This window comes from Colossoma macropomum, unplaced genomic scaffold (genome assembly GCF_904425465.1).
Source record: "Colossoma macropomum unplaced genomic scaffold, Colossoma_macropomum, whole genome shotgun sequence".
Classification (NCBI taxonomy): Eukaryota; Metazoa; Chordata; class Actinopteri; order Characiformes; family Serrasalmidae; genus Colossoma; species Colossoma macropomum.
Window position 1 is genome coordinate 27,852,141 of NW_023494787.1, and position 17,692 is coordinate 27,869,832.

Genomic DNA, 17,692 nt, shown 5'->3' on the forward strand with positions numbered 1-17,692 from the left:
ATTAACTCAAACATACTGCATCAGCAATTAACATTTCAGCCACAAAAATGAGATTTTATTTTAAATTTAATACAGTTATTGCTATTATGTGTCACACCACATGATGGAGTCGACTCCAAATGACATGAATAATATTTTAAAAGATCAATAAACGGTAAATTCCATACAAAAAATAGATATGAACCAGTTTTATCATATTTCAAAGATTTGTCAAATGTTTCATAAACTTACTAAAAATCTTATCACAAATCATTATAAGTGCAGCACATTCACAGCTTTGTTTAGAACAAACATTTTATTTGACTTAACAATGGAATAAATTCATTTTGATTTTCAAATCATTTTGATCAGAACCAAAAATCCCACATTTGTAAAAGTGGGCGACAAAACAAATTCTATTGCTACTATACTATTTTTACCTATGGAACCTTTCCTTGCCATTTTTTCTCTGGTACACAGTAAAAAGATTCACAGTAAAAAAAATACTTAATGTGGTAACAAGGAAATGAACATTTTTTTTTTACTAACTAAACAATTACTTGGAATGAACATTTTTTTTTATTCAAAGTAAATTGTACAGTTGAGTACAGCTAATTCAATTGTTACCAAAAAGTATTTTTTTTAGGTAGAACTGAAGAAACTTCTTACAGTGTAGCTAAAACAGTGATGTAATACAGCATCATGCCATAAATCTGCGTTGTATAGTTTATTTTCATTTTGGACTAATGATAGATGATAGCAGATGCAATGTTACCAAAAATGCATTTCCTCCAGGTAATGAAAAAATACACAAGAGCAATTTTTATTTTTAAAAATTAAAAAAAAAATTACATTCACTTCTCTTCTCTTCGCAAGGTACTCTACTCTTGCTACAGAGTCAGAATTAACATGTCATCATTTGAATATAAAGCACAAAAACTGCCAATCTACGACATATATCTATTATAGAAAACACTCTGCATCGGTCGCACCACATGATATTTAAGTTCAGTCAAAATTTACCAGCACAGAATTGGCCACCGAAAGAAAATAAGCTAGCTTTCCACAAAAGGTAACTATGAAATTAATAATGAAAATATATATTTGTAGAAATAATTTAATATTCATTATTTTTTTGAGGTCATACCACATGATGTACAAAAGTGGCAGCGACATGCCAGCTGTTAAAAAGATTATTTTTTCCCAAATTTCAGAGAGACTTACAAATTTGCCTGCTGCTTCCATGGGTCCTTGGCAAACTGCTATATGACGCAATCTCCTGGTTTTGAGATGGTTTTAACATAAACGTCCCAAAGTGGTTGTTTCTTGATGGTTACACCACATGATATTTCATAAAATGGACATCATCGGACAAAGTTTGCTTTGTATATTATGATGGAAATAAACTTAGAAATGCTTTGCAGTTTTGAACAGGACTACAAAACACTTTGGGAATCATGCCAAATTGGATAAAAAATAAAAATGAATAGATTTAGAGTAATTTTAAAGAAGTTTTCAAAACAGCAGCGACGGACGGTCGCACCGCATGATATTTTGACCCTTTAAGTAACAGGAAAATTACCATTAACTAATATTTTTTGAAAAGTTAAAGTGAGCAGATATGTGGGAGAAGTACTACATATATATAGTACCTTTTTTCTGCAGTTAAACCTTTTTTAAACTGAAAAAAATGTTGTCGGACAGAAAATTTAGGCGTCACGTCATTGACCCACACACAGGATGACAGACAGGATAGGTGACGAGAGTCATCAGTAACTTCTTGAATCCAGCTTGTTGCTCCACCACCAGGTGGCACTAGAATACACCATCAATGTGGGCATTTCCTCCGCCTTGATTTCATTCCTCCCTCTCTAGTATGTCACCCAACTCCATTGTAAAGAGCTCAATAGGCGTCACAATCAGTGGCCCCACACAGGCCGGGGGGCTTTGCGGAGCTCCGACTGCCTGAACAAAGACCCATTGAGCTGAGGGCCTAGACTGTGGCTCTCAGCTGGAGCACCACCACCACTCAAGGAGCATTTCTTGTGTCAGACAGCCTGGTGGCTGGCCTGGTCAGCTCTTCAAGTGCCTACCTGCAGACCGCCAGGGAGCCCTGCTACAGAGTATGGATGAGCATTATAAGCATTTCTGATATTCGAATATCTGCATTTTTAAACAAATACCATTTGTTTATTGTATGTATAAGAGATAACTAGCATAAGAAGTATTTCTACCTTCTAGATTTAGTCTTGGATTCCAGAATTATCTTATTTCCAGCACGTGGGACTTAAGACGGTTTTAGCTGATCTACAGATTGACAAGAGTTGAATAAATGTAAACTACACAAATGAACTGCTTGACATTCCTGACAGTCTCCAAACTACACCAAACTTTATTCCGAACTACCTGCCTTATTCAAATACCAAATAAAAATATAAAGTCGACAAATACAAGGATTAGTCTGCATATCTGTATTCAAATAAGCCCATCCCTACTACAGAGGTCAAATACGGACATGGGGTGAACTTGCTGCTTTCAAAAAGCAAATGTGAAATTAGACAAAAGGATGAGTCAGGAAACACTGCCTGCCAGGAAGAAGTGAAAACAGCAGTGGTAGCTTGTGACGGTTTGTGCTTAGCAGTAGGTGTTACGAACTTGTGTATCGGACAAACAGAGTTCAGATTTCCTCCCTTCGCCAACTACGATTTGCAGTTTTTAGTTCACTGGTGCTGGGGCTTGCTGGGACAGGCCTCTAGAGATCAGGAGCGAGACGTCACCCTGTTGTCTCCCTGGAGCCGTGCGGTCACATGACTCTCACATTAGAGTGGCCTAGCTGGAGTTCCCAGCATTCCTACGAGGCAGTAAATCTGATGGATAATCTGCAGGGTCTGAGTTAAACAAAGGATTTCATCGCCACAAATACACACCCTACATGCAGTTACTGTTCTAGGCTTTCACACAGCACCACACTCTGGGGACGATATCAGAGCCCTGTGACAGAACCTGCATAATCTCTTTAGCTATTCATTACACAATGCTACCAGTTCTTTTGTGATATTGATGAAAATGATCACTGATACTGCTTTGAAGTTGCTTTAAAGTTTGATGACAAATCAGCAATTACAGTTAGCTTAATCTTCATCTCCAGTACAGCACTACAAGCTGAACTGGTGAGCTTGGACACAGGACACAGTCATGGTTAAACACATCCAAATCTAAACTTTAGTATAACATGTTATATCACCAAAAGCACAATCCGACCAGTCCATTAAACATATGTAACTGTTGCCAGTTCAGTACTGTTTATCAAAGCCATATAACATTTTTGACCATATAAGTGGCTACAATCGTATGCAACAGTCTAAACAACCCTGGACAAATGTATTGTTGGTTTTGCAAGTAAAAATAAATGAATACGTCCTCTTCAGGGAACAAACAAATATAGTTTTTTTTTGCCAATTTCATTGCACAATTTGTATTTATTTGAAAATACAGGAAAAAATAAAAAACAAATAATATAAATGGTGCCATAATTTTTGCACAGGCCACATTTTATGTTTAATTTTTCCCCTTAATATGTTACAATCAGCAAATAAACAAGGATTTTGTATGAAAATGTGCAGAGGTTTGTTCTCTATAGAGGATGTGCAACTTATTTTCACTTCATCAAAGATGTTTTTTGACCAGAGGTGCCCAAACGTTTGCATATGACTGTGTGTACATATAGCCATTGTAGTAAAGATGCATTGGGATATATGCAATATGGGAATTGAAGGTAGATGCTAATCTTCAGTACTTTTCAAGTACATATCTGCTGACGCCAGAACATACTCGTTTATAAAATTTATAAATTGAGACTAAATCTACCAGGATTTACATCACAGAGAAACTTGTATTGTAAAAAAAAGGAGAAAAATAGATAAAAATGCAGATATTTTAGTGTAGCAGCCCAGCACTGGCTAAACACTCTGCTCCTCTGGATTACAATAAATACATCATCAAATATTGGTTTCAAATCTTGGCCAAATCTAAAAATCTGTCCTCTGCACATAATTTGTTTCAAGCAACTATCTAAGTCTATACTTATGTGATTGTCATCATTGTGCAGCCCTGCTTTTTAGCTTTGTAACCTCAAAATATTCATATCTGTCAGGCTTTAGTCCTCATACAACATATAACACTGCCTGTCTCTGTGTTCATACCTGTTTTACACCCTTACACACATGCCCCTCTACACCTACATGGTGGCAGATCACTGTGCGTTCATAGATAGCAACCAAAGTGAAAGAAATCACAGTTTTTATCTGAGAGAGAAGAGCGCCAAGTTTAGCACTGCGTTGAACTCCAGGTGCAGCTCTGTAATGACTTTCAGTTTATCGACTGGTGTTTAATCACGTACAGCAGAATTTCTATAGTGTCCACTTTTCAAGTTCACAACTAAAGGCAGAGATAATCACGTTCGAGGAGAAAAACGCTGACACCAACATGCAAAATGAACTGCAGGGCAAGAGCCAGGCATTAGGCCTGCACAATATGGATGAAATTCCAATACTCTGATTTAATTTCCATATCTTATGATGACAGTATATAAAAAAACACTAATCAGCTCCTGATTTAACATGGCTAAATGCTTGTTTGTTGAATCATGTGAATGCCTTGATCAATTAAACCACCCAAGCTCGAGATCATGTTAAGTATTAAGGTCATGTTACATATTAGAGTTTTAGATATCACAGTAGTAAATATTTGCTCATATTACATAAATATGCAAACACAGAGTTTATTTATCAAACCTGACGTGCCTCGGTGATGTAATGGTATTTGTTGCGCTCTAAGGCAAGGTCTTGTGGATGCCCAAAGTAAAGTAGCCATAATTTATTTATTATTAATATGTTCCATATAGTAACACTCGCTGCTGCCCTTGCTGATTAAATGTGTTGTAGTTTAGGCTATGAAAAGTAGAATCGAATGCCAACATAAAAAACAAATACTGAAGTATTCAAATTCTTTGGGCCTGCCTTACAAAACAGTATTGCAAAGGGGAATATCGTGATAATGATTAACAAGCAGTATATTGTGCTGGCTATGAGGTGTGCACTGTGTCAATACATGTGAGCAACAGTTCCTTCATTTTACTTCATTCTCTGCTCCAACATATCCACTTTGCCTCAGAATGAGTTTGCTAATAAGCTGATTAGTTGGATCAGGTGTTAGAGCACACAAAATACCAAAGTCTGCAGGGCAGGGCTACTCGGGGACACCACAGATTTGCACTGCTGTTAGTGGTCTCTGGGCTATGAGGAGACTGGGTGCACGGCTGCAGTGCTCCAGGCTGTGTACTACCCCACTGGGCTCGATCTGTGCCATCCATACGGGCCTGCACTAATCAAAGCGCTGCCCAGCAGCAGACCCTAACTAAGCTGATGCACTGCTGTCTGTCTAGACAGACGGGAAAACTTTTCCAGCCTGTTCCCCAATTATATTTACAAGAAATTGTGAGGTGCCACTAATGAAAGCAGTGAGACGATTCTTAAGTGCATGGTACTCTCACTGCAAATGAAGGATAGCATTTATACAAGATCAGTGGTTCCCAACCGCTGCTGGAGTAGCCCCGTCCTGAATATTTTCCACCAATTTTTTAAAAATATCAGCATAATTCAATCACAGAGATGTATAGTTTAATGTAAAAGGCTCCATTCTAGAGAACCGTACTGACTTCTTTACAATGGCCATGATAGGAACCAAATGTATTCATTTTATTTGCTATCCAAAATGACCAGTGAACCTACATGTGTCTTCTGAGTTTTTATATATATAACATTGATAATGGTGAAGTAGTGATCAATCTGAAAAAAAAGCACTATTTTGCCTTACAGTACCTTGCATGTACGTACCCACCAAGAGTTCTTTTTCAAAAATAAAAAAAACGTGAAAGGTGGGGTACACTAACTCCCGAGAAGGAAATCATGTAGCTTCTGCAGTTCTAACGGTTGAATAGTGTTTGCTTCTATTAAGAAGTCAAGGCCATTCCTAGCCTTCCCTTCTCACTACTACTTTAACAAGAATGCCTTGAATTAGTGGGGATCAAGTGGGTCCACACGTCACAAAGTGATGGGCTCGGCTGGTGTGCATATGTGCGAGTGTGCCTGCAGCGCAAACAGGCACTCGCGCTTCCTGGAGGGCCACTAACCTTCCCTTGCTCAGTAAGAGGTTAGGGGTTGAACTGCTGCCCTGCCTGCCTTTTGTCAAAACAAAGGCCCTCCTCTCTCATCTGAAATACTACTGGCTCAGCCAGCTACGGCTTAGAGACAGGAAGCAGGAAACTTAGGCAGTGATCTGAACATCCATTTGTTTGCCTCTTCTCTGTTCCAGATCACTAATCTATTCATTTCTAAAGTTGTCTGCTAGAAAGGGCCTTCTTTTTGCATTCTATTATTTACACTGACAACAATTTGTGTGCGTCTATATGCCAAAAACAGGCAGAATTCATTTTCAAGATTGATGTATGTACTACAGGCGGTAAAGTTTTGTGAGAGAAAATGTTGTAAGGGTACAACATAAAATATATGTAATAAGTCTATTGCAAGAAATATGTTTATATAAGGAACATATTTAATACAGGAGGGCCAAGATATGTTAATTGTGAATTGCCATTAGCTTAATGCTAGCATACTACTTGGGGATCATAGGGGTGCTAGCAGAACCAGCATTATCAAAGAGGTGTCTATTTCATTTTTTTGAAGTTTTGAATTTTTTGGCTTGAACTGTAGGCCTAGCTCTAATAGTCAGTTTGCTATTGGAATACAGTATATAGTATACGCATAGCACATTAACTCCTATTACAACTCCTATTTCCAAAAAGCAGAAAGTTTTTTCCAGCAATATGGCCCCTTCATCTCGGAAAACGTGGATACACTGCCAGTTTTATCAAAGAAGGCTCTGGAAAAAATAAGTCTGAAATGTGCTGAAAGTGACACGTTCATACGTAGCATCACCAGCCACGTTATACTTAGGCATGACTGATTACTCATTATGGCTCTTCTATGCTCGTTAGCGGACAGCAGGAGCTGTACACTGAGCTATGGCCAACAAGCTGAGTGATGCTATCGCTTCCTTTGATGTGGATTCAATGTCAAGGCAAGAGCTGATTAGCATAAATGCGGTTAGGGTTCTCAAGCCTAGCCCTGGATTTCCATAATCTTCAATTATGCAATAGCACGACTAAAACAGGCCTGAAGCAGGCTGCCTTTGAAATCCAACCACGCAACTCTGGCTACGCACTTCCAAAAACACTGATGTGCAACTTCCAAAATAAATAAATAAAAAACACAACTATCAGGTGATCAAGTTCTCGTATTTTCCCTGAAAGTGACTGCACAAAAGCCAAGCTTCTTCACACAGTTGAGAGGTATATGTGCGGCTAAATGACTAATTCACTAATGGAAACAGAACGGAACACGAAATAGAACAAAAACAGACATTGGTGGTTTGATTTCTGACCAAAGGCCTTGCATAGAGAAAAGAACAGCCACATGACCCATTTTCTTTCGAAACTCCATTCATAGATTATTTCTAGGCACCATTCCGTCAACTCTGTTTAGCTCTCTCTTTGTAGAGTATAATGCATCTGAAGTCGTTCCCTTTAGTCTAAATAATGCATAAGCTAAGAAAACCACTCAAAAACCAAAGCCATATTTTTGGAGTGAATACGAAACCTGGCTCTGCACTGAAAATGAATTCAATCTTGGCAGCACACAGACACAGAACTGTATTTCCATTTCTGCTCCTGTTTATTCCTTAAGTGTATTCTTCTAAAGACAGATATCATCCCATAATTAGCGCCCTAAATTTGCAAAGCGTAACTCACATTCATAGAAGCCATTTTCAGTCATTCTATGGTTTGCGACTCATCATTCCATCACCACCTTCATGGGCTGAAGCCAATATTACTCCCTATTTGACATAAAATGCAGTACATGGGATGTAGAAGCCATTAGCTCATACTCAGGGCAGAGCACCTTATATGGACTGGTGCTTCCAGATTAAGCCCTAAAAAGTTCTACCCTTGTACATCACAACTGAATCCATGCCATGTAACAATGGTTCCACAGTTACACTTCTGATATATCTCCATGTTCTTCTCCCAGTCGAATCAATGACTGAGGGAGATTTAAGGGCACTTCTCAGCAAACCTTCATTCTGTACAACATTCTTAACATTCTCAGTGTGGATGTTGTTGGAATGTTCATATATGAGCTTGTGTTCTACATTCTCTCTAACATCCATCGAGTGAGAGAGCGTAACAGAAATATCTGGCCTCAGCAGCAAATCTCCAAAGACTACTGTAGCGTACTGTGAAAAACAAGCTTCACGAGCAACCGTATTCAACACAAAAGCAATCTCTATATTGGGAATGGAGCAATCAACTCTGCACAAAGTGACATTTCTATCCTTGGATAATTTAAAGACGGATCATAATTTAAGGTACGTGATCTGGTTCGAAGTAAGTGGTTTAAAAGAAACACAAACACTTGAACTGCTCTGGGGCTCAGACTGCATTAGGGCTGAAACAGTTCTTCAACACTATTGATAATGTCAACATTAAAAAATCATTGACAAATATTTCCGTTGTTGATTTTTTGTTTACATTTTCATAGTGACGTCCAACCCAGAGTGAGTTAATGACTTAACTTGAAGAGGGCAGTAATTCACTTATAGTGCTGCACCTATGTGAGCTGACTACAACATATGCTTACAACATATGCAAATGTGAGCTTTCCATGGAAGCACAACGTTACCTTCCAACACTGGAAAAGAAAAAAACATGCTGGTGCCGATTCTGAAGCAGTAGCACAGAGTAAACGTTAGCTTTTTCTTAATGCTGGTGATATGACCAACCTACCTACTCCCTGAGGACACTGAGTTTAATATGGACATTTGTCAAAACCTATCTAATATATAGAGGGTGATCTCCATGACAATGGGGGCAGCTGAGTAGTGATAACAAATCAACAGATCAACAGGGTGCTCTTGTGATGTTCGCCTCTAAAAATCTACCATTTTTTGTAAGGAGAATGGGTCAATGGCTAGAAAGGGCTCATCGAACCAATACACTTGACAATGTATTCTTTAAAAAGCCAAGAACTGATGTTACTGATGAAAAACAACAGTTTGAAAAGACAAGTGTCACAGAGGCACCAATAACTTGACCTTACAAGCCTTTCTGTTCCAGTTTTGACCCCAGCTAATCAGTGATTTTGAAGAGGTTAGCTATATTTCAACTCTTCAAACGAGATCCATTAAAAATTGTGTGAACTCTGAGAGTGGGCCATAACCAACCATTCATTTTATTTCCAGTAAAGCATCGTTGAGAGTTTAGGGAAGAACGGCCTGAAGTTTATGACTGGCTCGGACACAGCCCCCTAGCTGAAATCCGTGATTGGTTTCAGCTTGTCAGAATGTTGCTAAACATTTTATTATTACAGCTCTTCACCCTTACAGACCACATTTAAGCTGATTAATTGATCATTATTCAATTCATTCACATGAATAATCAATTTTCAAACTATCTGTTTTTTGCAGCTCTAGACTGCACATACATTTCAAAAAGGGTGTAACAATACGTTGTGATAATACATTGAAATGAAAAACTGTGAGAGATGCATGGTATATTTATTTATCCTAAACAGCATTCTGACCAATTAGGCAAAAGTTTCAAGCCATGGAGACCAACCAGTAAAACTCTGTGCGCAGCACGGATTGTTTAACAAGTATTTCGTCATGAATTAAATTAAATGAAAAACAAGTAGCGTTTTTAAGTTTTTATGTGGTCTTTTGTTTAATTTTCATTGATTTTCATGGCTTATTTTAGTGTATTTTGCTGAGTCCACTTTCTAAACACTGCGGCGCTTCAGTACGGCGTCTGTTTCGCTTCGCACACACAGCCTGTGTGAAAGCACTGACCAGTTAACACGGGCACCGAAATGAAAAACAAGACTTTCCGCATCGCTCATGCCACATAGCCGCAGTATGCGTGAATCAGGCCTTAAGCAGATGAATCCAATGACCGCAAGCATGCTGAAAGAAAATTCAAACAGAACTCTGTCAAAACTTGGTGAAAGGCATGTCTTCCGAGGATCAAATTAACTACTCTCATTTGAGTGCATTTAAGACCTAAACATTGAGCTCGACCTTCTTTTTGAGTCTGTGCGTGATGCTGTATGATGTGGTTCAAAAAATACCCACAAAATCCAACCCCACACCTCTGACTTTTAAATTATTTCATCCTTTACAGAGTGATTAGCAGGAGTGTACACACACCTCTTTTTTCTGCCATTACTATTACATACATTGTGAAGTTTTATGAAGATAAATAAATGAGAACTGACAATCCTATCACTCTGTAAAGCACTATTTATCTGTAACTACTGGAGTATAAAATTATATAGATTATATATAAGATGATATCAGTTATCAGATTTTTTTTAGCTGCCTAAAACCAGATCTGGCATTAAACTCTAATTGAAAAATCTTACAAACAAAAAAAAAAGAAAATTGAATTTTCTTTCTGAGCCTAGCTGACATCCATACTGGAAACAGTTTTACACACAAATTATCATGAGTCTGCTCCATCCTCATTCACAAGTGAAGAGGAATAACGGTTTATTCCTCTTCACTTGTGAATGAGGATGGAGCAGACTCATGATAATTTGTGTGTAAAAAAAAGGTTTCCGTCTGGGCTTCTGGATGGCAACTTGCCATTCTCTGCCTGATAAAGAATGCAGAGGCAGAGAGCAGGAGGCAGGGCTGGATAAAGATTGTTTGTGTGTGTGTGTGTGTGTGTGTGTGTGTGTGTGTGTGTGTGTGTGTGTGTGTGTGTGTGTGTGTGTGTGTATCTGTCTCTTGGTCTCTCCCCTGATAGAGTAATCTTGATTCAGAGCTTTGAAGCACAGCCAAGACTGTGTCTGTGTGTGTGTGTGTGTGTTATCTCAGTGATATTAAACCCACACAGGTCCAAACACACAGAAGAAACAGCAGACGTTGATTAAAACGTTCACTGTTAGGAATGGACTGACTGGGCCAGATGCCAGAGCTAAGCTTGCATTGACCATATCAGACTGTATGGGAGAAATGTTTGTTCCCTGACTCGTGCAAGGTGACCAAGAAAAATACAGAATGATCTGCCACAAAAAGCACAGAAAGTTTCTTATAGGAAACATTCTGATAATGGTCATTGACTGCTGTTCAAGATGTATACAGCTGCTTTTCCCCACTGGCTCCTCCTTCGGAGGGTTGGGCAGGGTTGGAAAAGTAGTGATGGCTGAATGCTGAAAATGGTGTCCTAAATGTATTCATCATATTTCATTACCATACATAAAAAGTGACACATTATGAATACTTTTAGAGGATTTTACTTAATTCACATTGTCACTTGCTGTTACTCGTTAGCAGTTTTCTTCATGTAATTATTCAGTTAATACATTTCATTAAAAAATTTGCTTATCATTTAAAGGAAGGTCAGAAAATTCTCAAATTCTTTTTTTGTTTCTCACTGCCTGCTTCCGTCCACTGCTGCACTCACAATCACCCGAGCAGAAGTCCTGTACAACACTGATGCTAAACTTATCACTCACAGACATGTCCACTACTGAGGAAATTATTAATATGATCATGTCTCAAAAGAGCTCAGTATCACTGACATTTATAACTGGCTCATCAAACTGATTTATCAGTCTACTCAGACTTTAGTAGGAACTTGAGTGTTGGAAAAGAAGCCTTTATCTGAGGTCCTCTTTGGAAGTCGACTGATATGCTTTCTTTGCTACATGTCATGCACCGATTCTGAATAAATTTAATAAACAAGCATCGATGGTGTTTCTTTTGAAGACTGTACGCTTTGTTTTTAATTCATTTAGAATGTATGCATTCTAAAAGTATTCCCTTAAAAATGTAAAAGGTAAGTGTATTCAGGCCTTTTCAAAATGTAATTTGACACTGTCTGTATTCTGAATGTGTGTTCCCAATACTTGTATTCTGTTACATCCCAGCTCGGTTCCCTAACCACACTGCATACGTTTCTTCTCGTTAGGGGTCTAGATACATTCTGAGAGTCTTTTGCAGGAAGGGATGCTGCCTCTACATTCACAAACACTACTCAGAGGGCGAGAGTGAGAATGAGAGAGTAAGAGTGAGCGAGAGACAGAGAAAGCGAGCGAGAGAGAGGCTACCTCTTGCTAACTCTTCAGGATATTATCTTGATGACAGTAAGTGCAGGCTCTGCTGTCATTACTCACTTGGGGACTCTGTAAGGCCGAAGTGCCATCATTCACACTGAGTCAAGAGGCATTATTATAGCTCTGACAGCTACACAATTCACCTCCCAGCTACAGGACCAAAGCTAGAGGGCATAAATACTGTAATATGAGCAAACCCAGTCCCTCTACCAGCATCGAGGTATACAAAAGGGAACAGTTTGGCAAAAAATATTTTCAAATTTACCCCAATATTCCCCTTACTTCAAATGTAGTTGATTAGCCAAGACATGTCTAGCTCCAAAATGTTCTTCTTTCGTTTTTACAGTGTAGTTTCAAGGCTAATGCAGCATCAATATATACAGAAGCTTATACCAACACCTATTATCATCACACAAACTGCTTTCCAAAATCATCACACACTTGCCTCATAGAGTTGTTAAATAATCGCAAATAGAACTGTTCAAGGTTTCTGGCACTGAATGGCAAATGGTTATCTGCAATAATGGACAAAAACCACATAGCTATAACAGCAGTAGCAGCTTTCTTGAAGGGTTTTTCTTCCTGTTATTAATTATTTCACTGTTTTTTTTCTCTCAAATTTAGTCTTGTCCAATATTACTTGCTAGTTAGGTCTCCTATCAAATGATACTACCAAGCTGGGAGTGTAAAGGCTAGCACATACCTTCTGCGAGACATGTAAAGCCGGCGAGTATTTCTTTCCAATACTACCGTTAACATAAGGTCATTGGACAGCTCAGCGCGCTTGGAAGACAACACTAACTGCCAATTCTGTTATCAGCTAACAGATGCCTATGCTGGCTAGCATATTGCGATCCAATCCACCCAGAGAGAGCAAGGTTTTTACGCTCTCAAATCCCAGGATATTACAGTGATACCCATAACAATCAGGCTTTGAGTCATTCACACATGTATCCATTAAACTGGATTAAACTCATATTTTACCAGGATGCATTTTGCCGACCATTCTGCATTACTTCTGAGCAAAAGCAGCAATAAAGCAAAAATCTGAAAAAAACAAAGATCACAGAAATGTTGATCTTCTCTGGGTATAATCTAGACGGTTTGCTACTTTCCAGTAAAGTTTTGGCTTCTGTTCAAATGAATGCTCCCAGTAATTTTGTAATTTGCTATGCTGCTTGCACATAAATTGAAGTGTCAACCTTACCAGGGTTCTGACTCCAGCTTGCGTTGACAAATAATGCCTTTCCGTTTAATTACTGTTAAATTCCCAGTGTTCTTTGGATGCCCGAGTGAAAACTTTGCAAATCTGATTGTTTACATCTGCATTTTGTGACATCAATTCTGTGCAAATGGCTTTTTACTGATCAATGACCATACTAGCTACTGCAGCTAGTCTCTTAAATCAACAATTATACTCATCCATGGTCTTGTGCTTTAGTAAGTGACACCCGGAAATGAAGCAGATTATCTCATGAACTGCAACAAGCAATAAAAAGTAACACCTGTATTCAGTAGGGCTTCCTCAGCAAGCAAGGTTTTTCAGTGCACGACAACATGAATACTGCCTCAATAACCTGTGTCTCGATGCGTCAGGCCTTTGAAAGTGCTCTGATTTTTATGAGGGCTCTTTTAAATGACACATGAAAGAGACCTGGTGTGACACAGAGGCTCTCTTGTCAAATTTATCTCCAGGGCTCTGAGAAAGCTTTGTCTGAGGAAACCTGAGCTCTGGTGCTGCAGGCTGATTTAGTGGCTGGACAGCACTGCTTAATTCACAGTGACCATAAAGTCCTCACCTGTCGTGCAGCCTGACAGCTGAACTAATCAGCCATACAGAAGGAGAGACGCACAGCAGACTCAACCTGTCCTGTTCCATAAACACAGACTCATTCACAATCCCATTCTCTCTCTTTCTCTCTCTCTCTCTCTCTCTCTCGCCCCTTCACTGACACAGGACGACTCATAGTGGAGTCTGCAAGTCTTCTGCCTTCAGTTTTATCCACTACCACACAGGAACAGCTAGATATTCTCACTTAGATGTGGGATCAACACGAAGGTTAATACAGGTACTGAAAAAGGAAAGGAGGTACGTTTTTTGTGAACTTTCAAAGGCCACTAAACCCATTCGACCAATCAGTATAGGACTGGTTGAGTGGGGATAGGGCGTGCACAACATAGCTAGCCAATGTTATTCTCCAATGTCATTTAAAAGAGCCCTCATAATAATCAGAGCACTTTCAAAGGCCTGACGCATTGAGACACAGGTTTTTGAGGCAGTATTCATGCTATCTTGGACTGAAAAACCTTCCTTGCTGAGGACATCCTACTGAATACAGGTGTTTGTTTTTCCTTTTAACTACTGTTTGTTGCAGTCAGTGAGATAATCTGCTTCCTTTCCAATAAATGGGAAAATGTAATGATAATTATTGATCCAATAGGGGAATCATAGTTGTAGTATCTACAACTACGTATATAGTATCAACACGTTTTACTCGTCTTGCAGTGATACACATGTAACTAGTAATAAGCTTATCTGTATGGCCCCTTTCATACATATAATGCAGCTCAAAGTGCTTCACAGAGGGTTACAAGACAAAAAAATAAAATCATACAAGAACATAAAAGCAGCAAGAATGCAGTAAATTAATGTAAAAATAATCAACAATTAATGGTAAAAAAGCAACTGAAATAATAATTAAAGTCAGCAACAACAATAATAGTAATAGAAATAGTAAAAGAAAAAACAAGAAAAAGTTTGTAAAAATATTTCTTTAGCTGCATCTTAAAATTCTTTACTGATGTTGCCTGACTTTGTTGTTTTGAGGTCCATAAAAACAAAAAGCTGCTTTAATACATCCTTTTTTGTTAATTTTTGGTACAATAAGCTGGCCTGCAGTGTGGGATCTTGGAGAACAACTCAGGGTAGGCTGAGATAATCCATCATGTATGATGGTGCTAATCAATATAATGCTTTAAACACCAATATTAGTACTTTAAAATCTATCAAAAAAAGACACTGGAAGCGGGTATAATGACGGCAGTATATATTTCAAACGTTGTCTTGTTACATACCACAGAGGCCGAAAAAATTCTGTAAGTGAACTGAATTAAATGAATGCACTATTGATGAAGGACATTCAATTTAAACTTTATCTCGCACCTAGAAATAATATGAAGAGGCTAATTTAATAACAAAATAATTGCCAGTACAAGGTCAAAAGCTTGTAGGCTAATTTTCCCTCAATTTTTCCCCAGGAAATGTGAATGTGTGTCAGGCCTGTGACTCCCATTAAAATTTTTCAGTATGGCCCACCATGTGAACGAGCTTGACACCACTAGTATAATGGCAAGAGCCAAGCGTCCTGTGTAGCAAGGAAAGGTGTTGCCATGGCAACAGGCTTTATTTGCGGCAGGATGTCTGGCTGGACAATAGCCCAGCCCCGATTTTCCCACCGATTTGCCATCGTCACTCCATTTTGCTCGGACCATCAGTACAACAAAGGAGCATATTACCAATTCAGCTTACCACGTTTGCAAATCAGCTCCCCAGAACGCATTTCTGCAATCTGTTGGTGAAACACTGGCTGGCAAAAGTAAGAAATAAACATAGAGTGCAAATAATACAAAGTTTAGGCCTGATCTTGTTGTGGGTGCAGAATATAGATGCAATCCTACTTGGAGCTCACAGTGGACTGTAGCTCAAAGCAAAAAACACTGCTGTACCACAGTAGAGGCTTACGTCATCAACTGCTCTTATGTAGAAATCATTAAAGATTCAAAACCAGAAACAACGGACTGGTTCGCTGCATTTGCATGTTGAGCAGACAGCTATGACTCTAGCATGCAACAATCCTGCTTGAGTATGGCTGCATCAAACATTTTCATTTCTGAATACTGAATTATCTTGAATATTTGAATATTCTACAAAAATAGTAAAAAGGCTCAAGATGTGTGTTACTAGAAAAATATTACCAATAAACAATTATTCCCATATAAACTGAGCAAGAAGGCAATATTTAATCATAATCTTTACAACTGTGTTTATGTGACAAGTTTGTTACATGATAATATGCTGTTCTGGGCATTTCGTGGATAACATCTGTACTTAAGGAACGCTGACCGACTGCGTGATTTATTACAAAAAAGACCACAGAATGAGAAAAGTTGTACCTAGACAACTACCCAGATTTTTTGGTCACAGTTTATTTGACACTACTAGTACATTGTGTCTCTGTCAAAATATTGTGATAGGTATCTTTAACCACCGTGACAATATTTTTGCCATGCCGTCCACGCCCAGCAACATGCATAAAATGCAATGCTGAGTGATCCCACCTAATCTGGCAACCCTGTTCTGAATGCTATGACGGCTGTAACGTCACGAGTAGTGCAGGAGAGCAGTGGAAAGAGCGACTTTTAACCTACGCTGTTTTAAAAACTGAAGAAAAAAAAACTTTTTTGGTCAAGTCAGTGAGCTAGGGCTTCACCATGTGTTACATCCTAGATCCTTTTAGAAGATCCTTAAAAAACGCTTTATATGTGCTAAACTCAGCTGTGTGGTTCCCATCACCCTGTGCAGTTTTAGGAAGTTACTTTCTACTCTAGAGGGGCAGCTCACTAACCAGCATGCTGCTGTTAATTTTTTTAAATAAATGCAGTTGAGAGTATGCAAACTAGCAATCAGGAGCAGTAGGAAATGCATCTTGACAGTACAGAGTGATTAAAATTGATATCACCTAAAATTAAAGATCTCTGATTAAGACAGAGAGTCTTGACAGCCCGACTTCTGACTATAGCCGATGTATCACTGTGGCTTTGACACTTCTACTGTGTGCTACTGGTGACTCACAGTGTTTAGCTCCATAAACAAACCTTTCCTGTCAGACTGATAAAACCATGCACGGAAGAATGTGGTTTCATAAAAATGGGTATCAGTCATTTGCACGATTTTTCAAATATTCAGTAGCATCAAATCTATCGAATTTTAATGAATATTCTCTGCAGCCAAATTTGAGACATTTTAGCCCATGGAAGTATCTGAGAACATATTCATCTCAACACACATAATGCAATCAATAGCAGCCTAATATTAATAATCATCAAAATCTAAATGAAAACTATACTGCTCAAATATGATCAAGATCTGCAGTGGTATGTACATAAGAACATAATGTGATTCACTAGTTGAAGCAGCTTCATACAGGCTTCCAGCCACTCGTTCTCAGCAGTCAAGAGTAGTAGGAGTTAACCTGATGCACTGATGGCCAGCACCGCCCAATTGCTTGCTCCAAATGCACTACGCAGGGATTAGCACTAAAAATACTTCCCAATTTCCATGCCATCGTAGAGCTGAGACGGCTGCTAGCGCCTGATGCAACACATTACCATCCAGAAATTAAACGCTGCAGTCCTTCCCACAATGCACCACGACTTCCTTTTATGCCCCAATAGGCTGAATAGCCTTTGTCATTTGGAGA

The 17,692-nt window shown here is 38.7% G+C and overlaps 1 protein-coding gene across 2 annotated transcripts in view; it reads right to left on the reverse strand.

Annotated features, from left to right (window-relative positions):
* ttyh3a (tweety family member 3a) overlaps positions 1-17,692 on the reverse strand; it is a 71,509-nt gene that overhangs the window by 35,287 nt on the left and 18,530 nt on the right. The window lies entirely within an intron of this gene.